The 23,148-nt window shown below is 34.8% G+C and overlaps 1 protein-coding gene across 6 annotated transcripts in view; it reads right to left on the bottom strand.

Annotated features, from left to right (window-relative positions):
- HYCC2 (hyccin PI4KA lipid kinase complex subunit 2) overlaps positions 1-23,148 on the bottom strand; it is a 91,533-nt gene that overhangs the window by 51,969 nt on the left and 16,416 nt on the right. For all 6 annotated transcript variants that reach the window (XM_019428409.2, XM_019428407.2, XM_019428415.2 and 3 more), the window contains one exon: positions 8,363-8,462. The gene's annotated coding sequence lies outside the window, so the exon portion shown is untranslated. The remainder of the gene's footprint in view (positions 1-8,362; positions 8,463-23,148) is intronic.

The raw sequence follows: 23,148 nt of genomic DNA, 5'->3' as shown, positions 1-23,148 counted from the left end.
GATTAAGTCAGACGCTTAACCAACTGAGCCACCCAGGTGGCCCAGGTTACATTTTTATTAAGCTTCAAATAAAGTATATTAAAACAAAACCTACATTAGTTTCTTAGGAAATAATTTAAGTATAAATTCTAACATCTTCATCTCCCTTTAGTATTTCCTTTCCTCAAGTCTCTTATGAAGATATAAACAAAAGGGGCTGCTTTGTTAATATAATTTATAGCATCTTCTTCCTACCACTTTATCATTTCTAATGAGCTCAATGGAGCACAAGATTAAGAAGAAAAACAGAATTTTACATCCTCTTTGAAGAGTACTCCAGAAAAGAAGGTAAATACTTCTGATATATTTATTACCACGTAAGGAAGAAAAGCATAATTTCATTGTAGTGGTGACACCAAGGACTGATTTCCAATAAACAAATTGTAACTTAAAAAAACTCCTGTATCTCTATTGCCGGATTCCAACTGATTTTAATTTTTTATTTCCTGGAAAATTAAAAAGCGATTTCTGCCCTGCATATCAACTGCTATCTTTATAATTTTACAAATATATTTAGCTACAAATATGAATTAATGGTTGATAGTCAATTATTAAATAATGTTCAAATATTATAAATAGTATATGTATGTAAAAAAAAAAAAAAAAAAAGGAAATCCCAACTATCCCACCCATGAAGATTAAACAGAGTCAACCATCTGGTATTTATTTTTCTTTCAAATATATATTTATGTATATGCATGTTTATATATAAGTGCATGTATATAGTTTATAGTCACATGTTCATCAGATGTAGTTTTCTACAATATGCTTTTTTCAGTTGCTAAAAATACAGAAGACCTATAGATCTCATTCTTTTTAACAGCCATAGAGCAATTAAGCCCAAAACTTACCATTTAATAGTTTACTGATAAACACATAGGTTGTTTTCAATTTTCCTATATTACAAAAAAAAAAAAAAATGCTGCAATGAACATCTTCATACTTATTTATGTATTTTCTGTTCTTTTCTGTAGTATCACTTGTAAAAACTGGATTTGAAATTTTAAGGTCACAGGATATAAATATTATTGATAGTATATCCAAATATAAACTCTCAAAACCATACTCCATCTTTTTTTTTTAATGTTTATTTTTGAGAAAGAGAGAGAAAGAGACAGGGCTCAAGGAGGAGAAGGGCAGAGAGAGGGAGATACAGAATCCAAAGCAGGTTCCAGGCTCTGAGCTGTCAGAGCAGAGCCCAATGCAGGGCTCGAACTCACATATTGTGAGATCATGACCTGAGCCAAAGTCAGACGTTTAACCAACTGAACCACCCAGGTGCCCCCAATCATGTATTTTTAAAGCACATGACTGTCACATGTACAGAATAATTTCTCCCTACTCTACTTATAAAGCTAATACCGCAGCATGAAAATATCTAAATAAATCTAAATATAAAGGCTTTAACTGTCCTGCATTTATTAATATGATATACATGACTTTTAAAACTAAGATAATAAAAATTAGTATCAACATTCATACCTATTGCCAAAACATTAAAGATTTTATACACAAAATGCTGTGATGTATAAGATACCACGATATATGTTATTATATTTTAAAAATTGCTCTGCTTGTTTAGTTAAGTGTGAATCTTCTAAAATTAGAAATGACATTTATAGTTTAAACAATCTGGAAGTTACTTTAGAATGTGATATGAGATTAAGATCTAACAAATGTTTTTCTCCTGACAGCTCTAAATTGTTCTAATATATTTTATGTCCAGTTTTTCCTCAGTTACTTGAAATGCTATTTTTGTCACATACAAAAAGTCTTACATACATTTGGAACTATTTCTGAGCTACTTTCCCATTAATTTTGCACCAGGACTATAATGTTTTAATTACTGTAGCTTAGTAAAAAATATTCCAAGTCCCTTCTTGTATAGAGATTCTTTTTCCTAAAAATGTGTTTATTATTGCCTGCTTCCTTCTTCCAGAGGAATATTAGAATTATATCGATAAGTTTCTTTCCTACACTCCATTCTCATAGGAGTTTACAAATGAATTCCAAATCACATCTCCACAACATTGAGTTAACCCATACAGAAGCATGGCATTGCTCTTTATTAAAAATCCTCTTCTATACATCTTAATATAAATTTTATTTTTTCTTCATGTAGGTCAACACATTTCCAATTAAGTTGATTCCTGTATGGTTTATATTATCTTGTGACGCTGGTTCTTTTTCATTATTATTTTTTTAAGTTTATTTATTTAGAGAGAGCTAGGGATGGGCAGAGAGAGAGAGAGAGAGAGAGAGAGAATCCCAAACAGTCTCCGCAATGTCAGCGCAGAACCCAATGCAGGGCTCAATCCTAAAAACCATGAGATTGCGATCTGCACCGAAATCAAGACTTGGATCCTTGACTGACTGAGTCACCCAGCAGCCCCTTCACTGTGTTTTCTAACTAGCTATTGTTACACAAAAATAAACTTTAAAAAGTCAAAATGAGCAACTTAAAAAAATTTTTTTTAATGTTTATTCATTTTTGAGAGGCAGAAAGAGACACGGCATGAGCCGGGAAGGGGCAGAGAGAGAGGGAGACACAGAATCTGAAGCAGCCTCCAGGCTCTGAGTTGTCAACACAGATCCTGATATGGGGCTCAAAACCACGAACCTTGAGATCATAACCTGAGCTGAAGTCAGACACTCAACCGACTGACCACTCAGGTGCCCCCAAAATGAAGAAGTTTTTAACATAAATATTTAAAATATAAAAATGGTTTAAATCCAGGTTTTATGTTTTAGGAAAAATTTATAAACTAGTAAGTTATGTTTTTGCTAACTACAAGGGATTAGAAGATTTTTTAAATGTATGCTACTGCTTTATAGAAAAGGGCAAGGACAAGCAACTAAAATTAATATTTTTTTCCAATTCTCTACAAAGAACATCAACTGCTTTTAAAATAAAAAAGAAACCCAAATATTATTTTCAAAAAAATCCCACAAATCTTTTTATCTGTATATATTGCATCAGAATCCCTATTTGATATAGAGCCTGGAATACTTATTTTAAAAAGCTCCCCAAGTAATCCTTCAGAAAAAAAAAGAGAAAGTCTCACATTCAGGTTAAATTCATTATTTTAAATTCCTATCTAATCTCTTCTATAACAACAAATTTGTTTATCAAATCACTTTAGTTTCTACCAATACTATTTTTTTTTCTACCAATACTATTTTTAAAATGACTGCAAGGTAATACTTTTTTTCTTTAACATTTTTTTTTTCTTAGTGTTTATTTATTTTTGAGACAGAGAGAGACAGAGCATGAATGGGGGAGGGGCAGAGAGAGAGGGAGACATAGAATAAGAAGCAGGCTCCAGGCTCTGAGCTGTCAGCACAGAACCCGACATGGGGCTTGAACTCACGAACCCGCAAAATCATGACCTGAGCCAAAGTCGGACGCCTAACCCATTGAGCCACCCAAGAGTCCACGTAATACTTTTAAATACAGAAATACAGTGGTGTTAATAATTAAAACCAAATACCACCACATTTCTTCAACTCTACAATACTACTAATTTTAAGACTGTAATTTGTTCAGTAACAAATTTAAGTAGAAAATAAGAAACAAACCTTTATTAAAATGAAAAAATGTTTAACTAAAGGACAAAAACATAAGCTTATCCATATAATCACATATGACTTTTTAAATTATCCTTTATGCTGGGGTGCCTGGGTGGCTCAGTCAGTTGAGCATCTGACTTCGGCTCAGGTCATGATCTCTTAGTTGATGAGTTCGAGCCCTGCATCAGGCTCTGTGCTGACAGCTCAGAGTCTGGACCCGGCTTCAGATTCTATGTCTCCCTCTCTCTCTGCCCCTCCCCTGCTCATTCTCTGTCTCAAAAATAAATAAACATTAAAAAAAATTTTAATTATGCTTTATGCTTCTGGACATCTTTGTTCTACTAGCCATAAGGCACACTCTCCCAGCCCTCTCTTTATGTCTGGATTAGACTCAGTTCAAATGTCACTTCCTCAGAGAAGCTCCCTCTACTTAAATTGGCTCCCCAAGTTCCTCTTCCTTCCATCCCCTATCATTCTGTCCGTTTCCTTCATAGCAGTTAGCAAAATCATAATTATCTTATTTGTTTACTTATTATTGTCTGTCTTTCCCACTAGAATCCGTACTTCACAGAGACGTGTGAGGCACATAACAGGTACTCAAACATCTATTGATTTACTTATCTCATGAACTCAATTATTTAGCACCTGCAGTAATGACAGTTTTATTTTTGGCCATAATAAAACCTGAGATTTCTGCCTGCTTTTTCCATGTGATTAAGCTTAATAATTTTATTTTTCCAAATTAAATATGGTTGGAAGTTGATAGCTTCTTTAAAAAGCACCCAGAAACGTTTGACAGGTAGATATTCTCCCAAATGCATCAAACAGGAATATCAACCTTGTCCAGGTTTGAAATTAGAGACCGAGGGATCTGGCAAATTTTCTCTGAATTAATTGGCACATGTCAGGCAATCTTCGGCTGAGACCATTATTCATTGCAAAGCTATATTATACTGTGATATTTTATAGACATTTTAAGCAACAATTTACAGATGGAAACTCAATTAAAAACGTTAACACAAAAATAACAAACATTAAAAAAATTTTTAATAAAAAAATTTAACTCAATATGGTGCTACTAGTATTAATTGAAATGATAAATGAATAAATGAATTCACAAAGCCAAATTCTCAAAATACCAAATAAGGATGACTGTTGCTATTTCACAATTTACTTGCCTGGTAGCTGAAGTTTATTCAGTCAAGACACATCCTGATTTCAAAAATGTTAAAATGTAAAGAAAATTATCTTAAAAGTAAGGAAAAAGTAGGGGCGCCTGGGTGGCTCAGTCAAATGTCTGACTTCGGCTCAGGTCATGATCTCGCGGTTCATGGGTTCAAGCCCCGCTTTGGGCTCTGTGCTGACAGCATAGAGCCTGGGGCCTGCTTTAGATTCTGTGTCTCCCTCTCTCTCTCTGCCCCTTCCCCGCTCATGCTCTTTCTCTCTCTTTCTCAAAAATAAGTAAACATTAAAACAAATTTAAAAAAAAAAAAAGAAAAAGTAAATTACTAGTGAGCCTATCAAGTATGAACATTGTATCAGTTGTTTTCTATAATTTATCTGATTAATAAAGCAGTAGAATCTAGTGGGTTAGAGCAGCAAATCAACTTTTTGCCTCAGAACCCCCTTTCACTCCTACATTTAAAAAGTTTATTAACTCATTTAAAAAAATAAGCCCATTACATGTTAACACAGTGGGGTTTTTTTGACATGTTTTAAAGTGAAATTTTATTTTTCCCGAACAAAAGCAAATTTGGTGAGAAGAGTAGTATTTGTTGTTTTACTTTTTTTTTTTTTTTTTGCAAATCTCATAATTACTTCTGCATTCAATCTGTTGCTGAAAAACTTCACTGTGTATTCATCAGAGAATGACAATGAAGGCAGCAAATACTGTCTTAGTATTAATATAAAAAACAATTTTGACCTCACAAACCCACTTAAGGGATTACCAGGACCCACTCTGAGCATGGACTCTGGAGCCAGATTGTCTAAGTTTAAGGGTACTCACTTGCTACAGTTACCCCCTTACTAGCTATACTTAAACCCTCTGTGCCTCATTTCTCTGGTTTCAAAAAGAAGGATAACAGCAGCACAGTACTTATTTCATATAATTATTGTGTACTTAGAATAGTTCTTATCAGGGCACCTGGTGGCTTGATCTCATGGTTCATGAGTTTGAGCTCCACTTTGGGCTCTGCACTAACAGTGTGGAGCCTGCTTGGGATTTCCTCTCTCTCCCCTCTCTCATCCCCTCCTTCACTTGCTCTCTATCTCTCTCTCAGAATAAATAAAGATAAACTTAAAAAAAAAAGAATAATTCTTATCACAAGTAAACACTATAAATGTTTGCTACAAGTATTATATACTTAATTTTCCTGACACTATATATGGTACTATAAAATAATCTCTGTTATTCCCAATAGATAAGAAAATTAATGTGTAAATTAGGTCAAATGACCCACACAAGGTAACACAGTTGAACTGGTAAAACTAGGATTTTAACTTAATGCCTATTCCAAAACCTACGGTTGAAAAATGTACCTTGTCCCCTTTCTTGTAGCTCATACTACTCCCCACAGCTTTCTATGTCCTGGCCATACTCTTAAGTTTTTCTATAACTTCATGCACCCCTTCACCCCAGGGATTCTTTCCAGACTAGAATGCTGTCTTACTACTGCTATACAAATAGCTGCCTTCTTCCAATCCTGTTAGTCTCAGCAAGCCTTTCTTGACCACTTCATCTAAATAGCATCCCTTTCTCCCTACTCTACTACTTTCCATTCCAACAAATATGGTTCATTTCCTTCCTAGAGCTTTGGATTTTATACCTGGCTTCTTAGATCTTATTATCGATCTTCCCTATAAGATTATTAAGTTATATGAAAACGGTCCCTTTCTGTTTTGGTCACATTTGGGTATTCACTATATACTCAAAGCTAACAAACATACTATGGTATCTGGACTTAATGGTAGGTACTTATGTGTATTTGTTGAATCAATGAACCACACTGCTTATATGACCTTGGACAAATCAATTAAATCTTTTGGGCTTTAGTTTTACTTACTATATCTAAAATCCTAAAAATATTCAAGTACCTTCATTTGAAAAACAGAATAGTGCTGGTTACAGAGAAATTGTGTAATATGGATTTCCTAACTATTCTCAGTACCTTAGTATCTGGAGGTAGCTGTGAACGTAGTTATAAATGTACTAAAAGTTTCCCTTATATTTAACCAGACAATGTATAATTCTGTAGATTTTTTCCACTGTATATTATACCCATTCCATTATCTGGTATATAGAAAGCATATTTAAAAGCAAAAATCAAGGGATGCCTGCCTGGCTCAGTAGGTAGAGCAGGAGACTCTTGAACTCGAGACCATGAGTTCAAGCCCCACGTGGGGTCTAGAGATTACTTAAAAAAAATTAAAGTCTTAAAAGCAAAAATCAAGCTGATATTCCAGCATGCAGCTCAATTTGGGCCCATACTGCCTTACTTTCAGACTATCTAACAAAGTAAAAAGACATCACAGGAAACAATTATCTTTTTGATGGCCATGGTAATGGCAACCTTTATTAGCAAGCCCTGAATACAACATAATGAACAAAATAAGAAACTGCTGGAACATGATCTGAAGGTCAATAACTACTTGCCAGGAAGCAAACTCACTATACTGATCCAAGTACAATAAGCTTTCCATGGCCTACACAGGCAGAAATTGTGTCTTAGCTGACAGCATGTATCTTTTTTGGAAATTGTCAATTTATAAAGAATCAGATTATAAGAGGCAGTACAGCCTAATGGTTAGAGTATGGGGGTCTGGTTCTAGACTGCCTGAGTTCAAATTCCAGTTCCATGACCTACCAGCTATGCATCTGTGGAAAAATTACTCCAAATTAATTTATGGCCTCAAATTCCTCATTTATAAATGGGAGATAATGTAAGTACCTATGTCAAAGTTTTTTTTGTTTTTTTAAGATTAAATAAGTTAACACATCAGTGAGAAAAACTAATTATGGTAACTGCTCTCTGGGGTTTACTGGATAAACAAAGCTATACAATTATCAGGGAAACATATGAAATCATAAAAAATGGTTTTTGCTACTGCAAATTTTCAAACTAGGCCAACAACTATAACAATATTTCAAGGTATAAATCTGAAATTTGAGTACTCAAGATGTGCATTTATTGTAAATATCAACTTCTCTAAAAAAAACCCTAAAGCTGCACCATTCAATATAGTAGCCACTAGCTACATATAGCTATTTAAAATAAAATAAAATAAAATAAAATAAAATAAAATAAAATAAAATAAAATAAAATAAAACAAAATAAAATTTAAAGACTCAATTCCTTAGTTGCACTAGCTACATTTCAAGTGCTCAGTAGCTACATGCAGCCATACTGGAGAACACAGATAAAGAACACAGACATCATCACAGAAATTCTATTGGACAGCACTGATCTCAATGTAGTTACATAATACAATTATGATGAGTAAATTCAATTATTCAGTAACTGTAAAGATTTAGGCAACAAGAAGGTTAAAAGACACAACTACTAAAAATTATTAAAAAGTATTTCAAAAGTAAAACTCAAAGGCAGTAATTAAGATGTGATTATTTCAAGTCTCTTAGGTAAAATTGCTAAATAAATAGAAGCTACCCACCAAAGATGACCAAAAATTCCAACATGTCTAATTGTATGGAAAAATTCTTTAACTTTTAAGAACTTAAATTTCATAATTTTACCTCTGTTCTAAGATCAGTTTTCTAAAGGAGGAGGTGGCATAGGAATGCGGCAGAATTCAAGTGTGGAATTCATTTGTTGAGACTTCAATATTTTCCAGCTCTATAAAAATAAAAATTAAAAAACTGAAATATTAAGATAATATTCTCATGAAATAAAAAACAATTTTGATAAAACATTTATAATACAATTTATCTATTTTTAAAAATAATTAGGGATTAAAAAGCTTTCTATAATGACCAGCATACACTTGTATACCATCATTAAACCAAATTTAAAAAATAGCAGGGGCGCCTGAGTGTCTCAGTCGGTTAAGCACCCGACTTCGGCTCAGGTCATGATCTCGCGGTCCGTGAGTTCGAGCCCCGTGTCGGGCTCTGTGCTGACAGCTCAGAGCCTGGAGCCTGTTTTGGATCCTGTGTCTCCCTCTCTCTGACCCTCCCCCATTCATGCTCTGTCTCTCTCTGTCTCCAAAATAAATAAACGTTAAAAAAAATTTTTTTTTTTTTTAAATAGCAGATTTAGAGAAATGAAGTTTGAATTTTAGTTTCAAATTTCCCATTAATTACCTGTAAGACCTTGAGGAGCTGACTTAAATATTAGGGAGTTTCACTTGAATAATCTACAAAATTCAGTCCTTTTCAGTCAAAAATTCCATTAATCCAACTTTTGGAACGCATTACAGTGATATCTCTCTCTCTCTCTCTCTCTCTCTCTCTCTCTCTCACATACACACACACACACACACACACACACACACAAAATCATTAAAATTTCAATATGCAGTGTAACATCAACCTTAAATAATAAGTATCAATGGCTATATCATCATTTTGGATGAGTTTCACAGAACTGAAAATTTTATCATTTTTAAAAAGAACACAGGAAATGCTATTACTTGAAGTTTTGGTACAAAAACATATTAAAAATTATTTTGATCAGTGAGAAAACTTTTCAAATTGCTAAAAGTATACTTTCCTCTGAAAGTAGAAGCTATTTTTAAGTAGCTGCTGACCACATTATACTCTACCACTTTGATTCAAAATCGTATTACAACTTTAAAATCTAAAACACCAAAAAAACTTAACATTTTAAAATATGTTCATTAACAAAATATGATTTAAAAAATACAAATAAGAGCACAATAAAATTCTCTTGGAGTAAAGTTATATGATCATTGCAAAGTCTCTGATGTTTCTCAAACTAAAGATGTGTCAGAGCCTCCCAATCCAACCATAGCAGCTGACTTTTTATCTCTTATGTATTGACTATCATGTAAGATTTTCATTTCATGAGTTCTGCAGTGGGTGAAAAACCTTGAAGAGGACTAAGAGAAAACCTCTGGAAAGATACGCAAGAAATGGTCATACTTTGGGAAGGGTCATTTGATGTCAAGGAAACTCTTTGTACCTTGGGAATTTTGAGCCACCAAGACAATTGCCAGATTTTGAAGCAGTATAAGCAGGCTGACTTGAGAGCTATACTGGGAATCTCTGTAGAGATGACTCTCCAACAATCTTTCAGGGTTAAGGATACAGGTACTCACTAGGTTCTCAATTTAAGGGGCAAAAACAAACAAACAAACAAACAAACAAACAAACAAACAAACCAACAAGGCGACGGATAGGAAACCTGAGGTTTATTAAACTTTAGCACAGCTTTAGAACAATTCAACTCCTGGGTGCCTGGGTGGCTTGGTCGGTTGAGTGTCTGACTTCGGCTCGTCGGCTCTGTGCTGACAGCTCAGAGCCTGGAGCCTGTTTCAGATTCTGTGTCTCCCTCTCTCTCTGCCCCTCCCCTGTTGATGCTCTGTCTCTCTCTGTCTCAAAAATAAATAAACGTTAAAAAAAAAAATTTAGAACAATTCAACTCTGATAGATAAATTGAAGTAATAAGCCCTTCAGCCACTTGAGCAACAGAAAAAAAAAAAAGGGTGGGGGACCCTGTCAGGGAGGTAACACTGTTTGAAGCCTCTATGGTTCTTTCATATACAAGGTCTAGCACACAATCAAAAATTACTAAATATACTAAGTGACAAAAACATGACCAATAATTAAGAGAAAACTAGATCCACAGATGATCCAACAATAAAGTTCACACACAAGGACAACTATTTAAAATAATTGTGGGGGTGCCTGGGTGGCTTAGTCAGTTGAGCATCTGGCTCTTGGTTTTGGCTCAGGTCATGATCTCCTGGTTCATGGATTCAGGCTCATGTTGGGCTCCATGATGACAGTACAGAGTCTGCTTGGGATTCTCTCTCTCTCTCTGCCCCTTCCCCTCTCGCGCGTGCTCTCTCTCTCTCTCTCAAAATAAATAAACTTAAAAAAGGTAGTGTTATAGCAAAATACTATTAAAGAATAAAATAATTCTGAATAAGGTACTAGAGCAAAAAATCGACAAAACTGATGAGGTGGAAAATTTCACCAATGAATTAGGATATAAAAAAAATGTAAATTCTAAAACTGAAAAATACAATATATATGAAATTAATAACTCAATATATTAGTTTTATAGTAAACTGGACACAGCAGACCATAGGATTAGAAGGTAAGTCAGTAAAAAATACCAAACTATAACATGAGAAAGAAAGTAGGAAAGAAGAAAGAAGACTAGAAGAGAGGGGAAAAGTTGGAGGAAAGGCTTAAGATAAATGGAAGATATGCTCAAAATGTCAATATACATACAATCAAGGTTCCAGACAAGAGCAGAAACAGATATAAGCAATATTCAAAGAATAACAGTTTTACAAAACTGATGAAAGAAATCAATTCAGGGATTCAAGACACTTTGCCAACTCCAAGCAGAATATACTCAAAGAACACCATACCCAGGAAATCATCATCAAACTATAAAAGGAATGAGTGAAAAAAGAAAAAATTCATATAAAAAGCATAGAAAAAAATTCAGCTAACCTTCAAAGAAACAGTAAGATTGACAGCAAATTTCTCAACAGAAACAAAAGAAACCAGTATATAACAGAATGATAGTTAAAAGGACAAAAGAAAATAACTGCCAATCTAGAATATAGTAAATATCCTTTACATAACCAGCAAAAATATCCTTTAAAAATTAAGGTAGAGGCACCTAGGTGGCTCAGTCAGTTAAAGCATCCGACTTTGGCTCAGGTCATGATCTCGCAGTTTCATGAGTTCAAGCCCCCTGACTGGCCTCTGTGCTGACAGTATGGAACTTGCTTGGGATTCTCTGTCTTCCTCTCTCTCTGCTCCTCCCCCACTCATGCTGTCTCTGTCTCTCTCAAAATAAATATATAAACTTAAAAAAAAAATCAAGCATGATGCTTGTTTTAAAAACTAAGGTGGAGGAGGAACACCTGGGTGGTCAGTTGGGTTAAGCATTCGAGTCTTGGTTTCAGCTCAGATCATGAGCTCTCGGTTCATGTGTTCGATGGAGCCCCATGTTGGGTTCTGGGCTGACAATCCAGAGCCTGCTTGGGGTTTTTTTTGTCCCTTTCCCTCTCTCTCTGCCTGCCCCTCCCCGGTACACACGCACATGCACATGGACTCTCTCTCAAAATAAACAAACATTAAAAAAAAACACAAAACTTTAAAGTATTAAGGTGGAGGAGAGGACTCTGGGAAGATGACAGAGTTAAGAGCACCAGGAGTCTATCAGCATCTAGACAACAATCATACCTACAGAATCTGCTTTGGAACTCTGAAGTCTACTGAATGCTTAAAACTTCCACGGAAAGACCTGTGGTTTTTATTTTAATTGTGATTAATTTTGGTCAATTTCAGCTCTCAGCACAGCAATAGCTACCCATCCCCCACCCTGAGCCACATAGCAAGGAGCAAAGCACATGTTTCTATAGCAGCTTGCAGGAGCCAGGATGGGAAAATAGGGCTCTGTCCAACAAATATCAAATATTTGTGCTCTGATTGCTGACTGCTGCTTCTGATCATGGAGGTACAGAAAAAGAGCTGGGCAACCATTGTTGTCCCATCTCCCTTCATTGTTGTAAGCCTCACTCCTCCCACTAAAGTGACTTCCAGGGGACTTAATTGCCTGTTCCCATATTCCAACCCCACCTCCATTTTTCTCTTTTTCCCCTTTTGGGAGCCAGACATTGGAGACCAAGACAAAAACAACTGCATATGAAGGGAAAAATAGAAAGTGATCATGCATGCCCAGAATGTGCACAGAAAAGACATTAAGTTTACATCTTAGGCTGACCCTTGGCACGGAGATAGCTTATAACAAACAACAAAATAAAAACAAAAACAAGGTGGGAGGGACAAAAAAGGATGGAAAACCCTAAGGAAGGACAAAAATCTGATTTCCAGAGTTTCACATTGTTATATTAAGATGTCTAGCATTCAACAACAACAAAAACCACATAAGGTATGTGAAGAAACAGGGAAGAGTAGCCCATTCAAAGAAAAACTGTTCCTGAAGAAGACCTGATGGCAGATATATTAGACAAAGGCTTTAAAACAACTGTCTTAAAGGTATTTAAGGAACTAAGGAATATGTGGAGAAAGTTAAGAAAATGAGATATGAATAAAATGGAAATATAAAGAGACAGAAAAACTAAAACAAAACCAAAAAAAATTCTGCAGCTGAAAAATACAATAACTGAAACGAAAATTTCACTTCTGGGATACACAGGCACATGTGAGTAGGCAGAAGAAAGAAAGTAAACCTCAAGATAGGACAATGAAAATTATCCTGTCTGAAAAACACAAAAAGACTGAAGAAAATAAACAGAGGTCAAAGGGACCTATCTACCAACAAGTAGATCAAGATATGCATTGTGTAAGTCCTATAAGGAGAAGAGAGGGAAAGAGGTAGAGAAAATATTTATGTATGTATGTATGTATGTATGTATGTATGTATTCATTCATTCATTGTTTAAAAAAACTTTTAATTTGAGAGAGAGAGAACAGGAACAAGGGAGAGGGGAGAGGAGGGAGAGAGAGATGGAGGGGGAGAGGGGAGGATAGGGAGAGGAGGGGGGCGGGGAGAGAATCTTAAGCAGGACCAATGTGGGGCTCAATCCCATGACCCTGGGATTGTGACCTGAGCCAAAATCAAGAGTTAGATGCTCAACTGACTGAGCCACCCAGGCACCCCAGTAAAGAAAATATTTAAAGAAATAATGGCTGAAAACATCCCAAATTTGATGAAAGACATGAATATAAACATCCAGGAAGTCCAGTGAACTCCAAGTAAGAGGAACTCAAAGAGACCCACACTGAGACACATTATAATCAAGCTGTTGAAAGACAAAGAGGATCTTGAAAACAGTAAGACAGAAGTGAGCTCAGATACAAAGGAACCCTCAATAAGACTATAAGCAGATTTCTCATAAGAAATTTTAAAGCCCAGAAGCAGTGGGCTGATATATTCTAACTGCTAAAAGAAAAAAAACTGGCAACCAAGAATCCTACATCTGACAAAACTATTCTTCAAAAGTGAGACAAGAAATAAGACATTCCCAGATTAAAAAAAAAAAAAAAAAAAAAAAAAGCTAAGGGAGAGTTCACTACCACTAGACATGTCTTACAAGAGATGCTCAAGGGAATCCTACAAAATGAAATAAAAAGACACTAGACAATAAACTCAAAGCTGTGTGAAGGAATAAAAATCTCAGCAAAGGCAAATACATGGGCCATTGTAAGTTAATATTATTGTAACAATGATTTATAACCATTTTCTAAAAATGTTTATTTACTTATTTTTGAGAGAGACAGAGACAGAGACAGAGGCAGAGATAGAGGGAGACACAGAATCCAAAACAGGCTCCAGGCTCTGAGCTGTCAGTACAGAGCCCGATGTGGGGCTCGAACTCACAAACTGTGAGATCATGACCTGAGCTGAAGTTGGATGTTTAACCAACTGAGACATGCAGGTGTCCCTATAACCATTTTTTTATACGATTTAGGAGACTAATACATTAAAAAGAACCAACTATTGGTCTAAAAGCTAGTATTATTGTAACCGGCATATAGTCCACATTTTGTTTTCTACATAACTTAAACTAATACATTAATTTATTTGCAAACACTTCTTAATTTGTAAAAGATGTTTAGGAGGAAAGCTGCATCTGCTCAAGGTACGGGTTTTACATGACTATTTTGTTTAGGTCCCATGCACTTAAGAGGCACTGAGGTTAATTTAATTATGACTGTCCCATGCTGAGTATCATAAAAAGACTGTCACGACTGCACAGTGAGGTAATGTATAGTTACCAACCTTGACATTTATTTTGCTGTCAACTGGATCAAGACAAATGCTTTTAAAAGAATTATTTATGTTTTGGAGCATACAATGTACAAAGATGCAATCAACAACTGAAAGGGGTGGGAAGGGATCTGTAAAGAAGTAGAGATTTATTATGTTATTGAAGTTAAATTAGTGCAAATTCAAATTACAGTGTTATAACTTTAGGATATTAAATTCAATCTCCACAGTAACCACATATACACACAAAAACAGCTATAGAATATACACAAAAGGAAATGAGAAATAAATTTAAACATTTCACTAAAACAATCAACTAAATGCAAAAGCAATGCAGAAATATGGAACAAAAAAAGATAAAATATGTAGAAAACAAATAGCAAAACTACAGAATTGTTTATCACTAATTACTATAAATGTGAATGGATTAAACTCTTCAAAAGAGTTTGGCAAAACAGATAAAAAGACATGATCCAAATATATGCTATCTATAAGAGACTCACTTGAAATCCAAAGACACAGAGACTAAAAGAATGGAAAAAGATAGTCCATGCAAATGGTAACTTAAAAGAGATTAAAGATGGCTATACTAATATCTGAAAAATAAACTTTAATTCAAAAAAGAGACAAAGGACATTATATGTAATAAAAGGTTCAATACAGCAAGAAGACGTAACAATTATAAACATTTATGCACCTAATGACAGACCATCAAAATATCTGAAGCAAAACTGACAGAACTGAAGGGAGAAACAGTTTTATAACATTTGGAGACTTCAATACCCCATCACAATAATGGATAGAACAAGCAGACAAAAGGAAATTAGAGAAACAGAGGATGTAAACAGCACAATAATCCAACCAGATCTAACACACATATACAGAACACTCTACCCAACAAAAGCTGATATAGTCTTCAAGTACAACTGGGCCACTTTCCAACATAGATCATATGTTAGGACACAAATTAAATATCAACAGATTTAAGAAAAACAGATATCACACATAGTGTCTTCTGGGATCATAACAGGAGTAAGTCAGAAGTGAACAGAAGAAAAATGGGAATATCCATAAAATTGTAAAAATTAAACAAAAGATTTTAAAATAACCAAAAGGCCAAAGAAGAAATCACAAAATAAATTACAAAATACTTAAGAGACAAAGGAAAGTAAACACACAATATACCAAAACTTATGAGATGTAGCAATAGTGATGCTAAGGAGGAAATTTAGAATTATAAATGCTTATATTAAAAAACAAAAAAAGCTCTCAAATCAAAACAACCTAACTTTACAACTTAAAGAACTAGAAAAGGGGGCGCCTGAGTGGCTCAGTAGGTTGAGCATCAGACATAAGATTGAGCCCGTTGAGCTTATACCACGGAGCCTTGCTTAGGACTTTCCCCCTCTCTCTCTGCTCCTCCCCCACACGTGCATGCGTGCAAGTTCGGGCTCCCTCTGTCTCCAATAAATAAGAAAACTTAAAAAAAGAAAGAAAGAAACTAGAAAAAGGAGGAAAAAATAAGCCCAAAGCTAGCAGAAGGATGAAAATAACAAAAACTGGGGTGCATGGGTGGCTCAGTTGGTTAAGCGTCTGACTTCAGGTCAGGTCAGGATTTCACAGTTTGTGGATTCGAGCCCTGTGTCAGGCTCTGTGCTGACAGCTTAGACCCTGGAGACTGCTTTGGATTCTCTCTCTCTCTCTCTCTCTCTCTCTTTCACTCTCTCTCTCTCTCAAAAATGAATAAACATTTTAAAAAATTAACATCTTAAATAAATAAATAAAAATCCATTGATGATAGAAGTCTGAGTTTACTTAAAAAAAAGAAAATAAAGATTAACAGAGATAAATGAAATAAAGAACAGAAAAACAATAGAGAAAAGCAATAAAACCAAAAGTTGGTCCTTTGAAAAGATTAAGAAAATTGACAAGGTTTAGTGAGATGGACTAAGAAAAAAAGAGAGAACACAAAATACTAAAATTGGAAATGAAAAGGGGAAGATTACTACTGATTCTATAGAAATAAAAAGAGTTATAGGAGAATTCTATGAAATATTGTACACCAACAAATTGGAGAACCAAATTTCTGGGAATAAAAAAACTACCAGGTCTAAATCATGAGAAACAGAAAATATGAATAGATCTATAACTAGTAAAGTGATTTAATCAGCAGTTAAATATCTTCTGATAAAGAAAAGCCCTGGACCTGATGGCTTCACTGATGAATTCCACCAAACATTTAAAGAACTAATACCAATCCTCCCAAACTTCTGAAAAAACAGAAGCGGGAATACTTCATAATTCATTCTATGAGGCCAATATTACCCTGATACCAAAGCCAGACAAAGACACAACAAAACAAGAGATCCGTAGATCTTTTATAAACATCAATGCAAAAATCCTCAACAAAATACTTGCAAACAGAATTCAGCAGCATATTAAAAGGATTATATACTATAACCAAGTAGAACTTTTTTCCTGGAATGCAAGGATGAGTCAAACATAAAAAAATGTAATATGCCCAATTACTAGAATGAAGGGAAAATGCCACATGATAATCTCAATTCATGCAAGAAAATCATGTAACAAAATTCAACACCTTTTTCAATAAAAAATGTAAAAAAAAAAAAATAGAAACTATCCTAACAAAATCAAGGCCGTACATGAAAATCCCAGAAAACATCATACACAAGGTTGAAAGACTGAAAGTTTTTTCTCTAAGATCAGGAACAAGGCAAAGATGTCTGTTTTCACCACTTTTATTCAACATAGTACTGGAAGTTCTAGCCAGGGTAAATATACAAGAAAAAGAAATAAGAGGCATCCAAATTGGAAAGGAAAAAGCAAAAACCATGTTTGTATATATAATGTATAAAACCCTAAAGACTCCACCAAAAGAACTATAAACATATCCAAAAGTAGCAGAATCAAAGTTAACTCACAAATATCAGTTGCATTTCTGTACACTAAGAATGGACAATCTGAAAAGGAAAAATTCTATTTACTAAAAAATTCTATTACAATAGTATCCAGAGGAATAAAATACTTATAAATTAACTTAACCAATGAGGCTAAAGACTTGTACAATGAAAGCTACAAGACATTGGTTAAAGAAACTAAAAACATAAATAAAGGAAAACTCATCACATGGTCATGGAAGGCTTAATATTGTTAAGACGTCAATACCGTTGACTCCTGAGCTACATGGATTTGAAATGCACAGGTCTACTTCCATACAGATTTTGTGGATAAATACTGTAAAATGTATTTTCTATTCCTTGTTTTCTCAAAATTTTCTTTTCTCTAGCTTACTTTACTATAATACAGTATATAATACCTATAATGTACAAAATCTATGTTAATCAACTATATTATTGGTAAGGCTCCTGGTCAACAGGAGACTATTAGTAAAGTTTTGGGGAATTCACAAGTTATACACAAATTTTTGAATGTGCAGGGTGTCAGTGCCCCTAACCCCAAATTGTCAATTATATATCTATGTCTGTCTGTATCTATATCTATATCATATCTATATCTATATCCATATTCATATGTGTATCTATACCTATCTATCTATCTACCTCATGTTCTTTATCCATGCATCCATTGACAAGTAGGTTGTTTCCATATCTTGGTATTATAAATAAAGTTGTAATGAACATGGGGGTGCAGGTATCTTTTTAGGTTCTTGTTGTGTTTTCTTTGGATAAGTACCCAGAAGTAGAATTGTTGGATCATATGGTAGTTCAATTTTTTTATTTTTTGAGGAAACTCCATACCTGTTTCCATAGTGGTTGTGCCAATTTACATTCCCACCAACAGTGCAGAGAGTTCCCTTTTCTCCAAATCCTTGCCAACACTTGTTACTTCTTATCTTTCTGATAACAGCCAAACAGGTGTGAGAATACCTCACTGTAGTTTTGATTTGCATTGCCCTGATAACTAGTGAAGGTGGGCATCTTTGCATGTACCCACTGGCTGTCTGTAAGTAAGTCTTCTTTGGGAAAATGTCTATTCAGATCCTCTGCCCCAAAAGACAGTCTTTTAAATAAAAGATGCTAGGTCAACTGGATATCACATCACTATGGAAAATAATGTACCATGATCTCTAAACTTACACAATTCACAAAATTACGTCCCAAGTAGAACACAGATCTAAATGTATACGAAGTATACGAAACAAAACAAACAAAAAACCATAGCAAACCATCTTTGTGTCTTTGAAGCAGCCAAACTAGCAATTAAAAAAGGCACTATAACAACAATGAAAAATACATTAATTGTACTGTATTAAATCTGTCATGAAAAGACAGAATGAGTGACAAGTCAAGCCAAAGGCTAGAAAAAGATATCAGCAATACATATGCCCAATACCTAGGGACAGGTCTATGACTGTTTGGGGGTAAGGGTTGGGGCAAGAAAACTGTGAGTTCCTAAACAAAAGGCAAGCCTAAGACTGAGGTTAGACTAGGATGAGAGACAATATACTTACCCTCAGTCATGATCCTCGTAATGAGGGAAAAAAGAAAAGTGAAGAGAGAAAGGCTATTTCTAGAGAAGACAGTGATAGGAACTTAATTTACTCTCTTGCCTGACATAATCAAAAGGTGGGGAGGATTATAAACATCATTTTTCAAGGCACTGGGCACACATAATGAAGAACAATGAAGTTGTCCATTTTCCTTCCTTGGAAGAGTTTCCAGGCTGCATTGTAAGGAAGGAAAAAGCCAGGTGGAACCTGGCTGACTTCCTGAGTTAAGGAAGTAGAGCTGAGAGTCCAGGCTGATCAAGGTATTAGAGTTTGTAGGATAGAGTAAGGAAAGAGCAGCACAGAGAAAGAACTCTAGCTATCTGTAGAAGGTTCTCTTCTCGTAGTCAGATGAGAATTGATCGGCACATAAGTGTGTGAGCCAGGAAAAGGGAAGAAGTCAGGGAAAGAAACCCCTAAAGAATTAGAAGTAGCAATGCCCAGAATTCATGCAGAGCCAGCAATAGAACCTACTCTCACCAACCAGGTTGAAAATCAGGTAAAGTACATGAGAGTCCTTTGTAAATAATGGAGAATAATTAGCTTTTTACTGAACAAAGCTCTAGTAGTGCTTAATAAATCTTATTATCAAAACCTGGAAGAATCACTGTTTGCCAATACTTATAGCAATACAAAAATATCCAGAACACCCCAAGGTAAAACTCACAGTCTCAAACATCCAATAAAAAAAAACTACCAAGAATGCAAAGAATCAGAAAAACGAGATCCAAAATGAAGAGAAAAACTGATCAAAACTCACCCAAAATTAAGTAATGTTACAATAAGCAAAAACTTTAAAACAATAAATATTCAAACCATTAAGTAGAGTCATAGATTTTTTTTAAAAGGCCTAACTCAAAGTTCTAAAAATAAAAGCCATAACAAGGTAAAAATTACACTGAATAGGGAAAAATGGCACAGTAGACATTGCAGAAAAAAAAAAATTAGTGAACTTGAAGACACAGCAACAGAAACTAGTCAAAATGAAACAGAGAGAAAAGAGAATTAAAGCACTAGTGAGCTGTGGGACAATTTTCAAGCAGCCTACAATACTTGTAACTGGATTCCCCAAAGGAGAAAAGAGAGAAGAAAAGGGATTTAAAAAACTTATTTTTGAAAGGAGCAATGATGAAAAAATTTTCTAAATTTTTCTAAATTGGATAAAAACTATTAACCTACAGTTCCAAGAAGTTCAATGAAACCCAAGACAAGACATATGAAGAAAACCACACCAAAGCACATTATAATTAAATTGCTCAAAACTAGTGATAAAGAGAACATCTTAAAACAACTGAAGGGGGGAAAGAGACACATGCACAGAGACTCAAAGATAAGCATGACAGAAAAGATGCAAGACAGAAGACAATGAAGCATTATCTTTAAAATACCAAAAGAAAAAAAAAAATCTGTCAACCAAGAATTCTGTAAACCAAAAATATCTCTCAAAAACAAAGGCAAAAAAAAAATACTTTTTCAGTCTTATAAAAGCACTATGCCCTTTGCACTAAGAAATGCACTATGAAAAGCACTATGCCTAAGCACTAAGAAATGCCCTTTGAAGAGAAGGAAAGAAAACCAGATAGAAATAGGGATTTATACAAAGGATTGAAGAATATCATAAATGGCAATTACAAAGATAAATACGTGATTGTTTTCTCATTAATTTCTTATTGTTATTTTCTACAGATATTAAGAAAAAATAAAAGAATCCTTATAAACTTTATGCCAATACACTGAACAACTTAGTTGACATGGACAAATTTCTTGCAAGAAACATATCACCAAAACTCACTGAAGAAAGAGATAATATGAATACTCCTGTATCCATTTTAAAAATAGAATTTGCAGTTAAAAAAATCTCCCTATCACCCAAATGTGAAAGACCAGCCCCCTCTGTGTTACAGGTGGATGGGCATGGCTGAAAGTTGAGGGGGAAGTATGAATACTGAAGAAAACCCTCTAAGAACTAAGTCCACACCTTAACACAAACCAATACCAACATACCATCAGAAAACTTTGAAGCACTGAAGGTAATGACGGTAGCAACAGACCCAAACCCAGCTCAACTCCTGAGCAGGTTGACTAAACCTACCCACACACACTAATGACCATATAGAAAAGTGCTCATTTTGGGGCCATAAATACAAGTTAACTGTCTCTACTATTCTACACAAAGTATCTGGAATTCAAGAAAAAATTTCAAGACACAAAAACAACCACTTATATTCAAGATAGAAAGCAATCAACAGGACCAGGCTAAGAAATAACCCACAGTTTAGAACTACCAGACAGGCACTCCAGCATGACTAGAATATATTAAGGGGTCTATTAAAAAGTTGGACAATATGCATGAGTAGATAGGTAATTACAATAGAGTAATGGGAACTGTAAGAAAAAATCAAATGGAAATGGTAGGGGGAGAAAAAACCAACAACAATGATTCAAAGATAAAGAATTCCTTTTCCAGGCTTATCAGGAGATTCCAATACAGTTTAGGAAGGAATTAATAAACTTAAAAATAAGTCCAAAAAATTATTAAACATGAAACACAAAAAGAAATAACAGTAAAGAAAAATTTACAGGTCATCCAAGAACTGTGGGACAGTATCAAATTGCCTAACATAGTTTTATTTGAAGTCCCAGAAAGAGAAAAGAGAGAATAGGATAAAAGAAACATGAGGGAATATGGCTGGGAATTTTCTAAAATACAATGAAAAACATCAAACCACAGATCCAAGAAGCTCAGAGAATCCTAAGCAGGATGAATATCCTCCCATCAAAACAAATGGTTTTGATATTCACCACCTAGATACATTATAATAAAACTTCTAAAAACTAAAGATGAGGGGTTGTGAGAGAATCAATGTGGTGTTTGCAAGGGAGAGGATTTCAATCCATTTCCACACATCTTAATCCTTAAGCCAAAATACGAAAGTTTTTAGAAGTTCCTGGAGAACTATACTGGAGAGTACTTTTTGGAAAGGTTACTGAAATGCCATGTGTCTCATCCTTCCCCAAGGAGTAGATACCAATAGTATTACCTCTTGAACCCATGTCCAAAAAGAAGGAACTTCAGGGCTATTACTCAGAGATCTTGACGTATATGACCAGCAGCTTGAAGAATACGTTAGACTGGTGTGATTCACATTTAAGAAACCTAAAGGGCAAGAGATGGGCTAGCTAATGACTCCAGGATGTCAGAGTGAAAAAGGCTTATTGATATGCTGGAATGAGCACTTCGATACTGTGTCAGTGAAGATCATGCAAATGCTCACTATGGATCAGAGATGCATCACATGGAAGAGAGAGAGAACACTGTCAGAGACACTGACCACAGAAAGAAGCTGGAGGTTCCTTTGAATACACAGGAGCCAAGAAAAGAGTAAGCAAGCATCAACTGAAGAAGAGATATATTTGCTTCCCACAAGGAAGCTACAGGACAGAGAACTCTAGCAATCAGGAAGAATTTCTGAATTATCAACAAAATTACTTATATAAGAAGTGTGGATCCTGCTTGGGATTCTCTCTCCCTCTCTCTCTGCCTCTCCCCCCTCTCAAAATAAACAAACATTTAAAAAAAATGGAAAAGCCATGTGGAAAAAAAGCAGTAAATAGAACTATCCTTGAGGAAGCTCAAATGTTAGACTTACTAAACAAAAACTTTAAATCACTTCTTTCAAATACGTTCAAAGACAAAAGAACCACATGTAAAGAACTAAATGAGAATAAGAGAATGATATCTCTCAAATTAGAGAATATAGAGATAAGTTTTTGAAGTACCAGAAATTTGGAGTTGAAAAGTATAATAGCTGAAATAAATAACCCTCGAGAGAGGCACATCATATTTGAGCTTGCAGAAGGAAGAATCAGTAAACTTGAAGATAAATCAATTGGGATTATCTAGTTTGAGGAACATAATGAAAAAAGAATGGAGAAAAACGAACAGAGTCTTAGACTTGTGGGACAGCATTAAACATATCAACATGAGCACAAGGGGACCCAAATGGAGGAGAAAGAAAGGCGAAAATAGTATTTAAAGAATTAATGGCCTAC

This window comes from Panthera pardus, unplaced genomic scaffold (genome assembly GCF_024362965.1).
Source record: "Panthera pardus isolate Hobbes unplaced genomic scaffold, ASM2436296v1 HiC_scaffold_10, whole genome shotgun sequence".
Taxonomy (NCBI): domain Eukaryota; kingdom Metazoa; phylum Chordata; class Mammalia; order Carnivora; family Felidae; genus Panthera; species Panthera pardus.
This window is presented reverse-complemented; position numbering and strand designations above follow the sequence as displayed.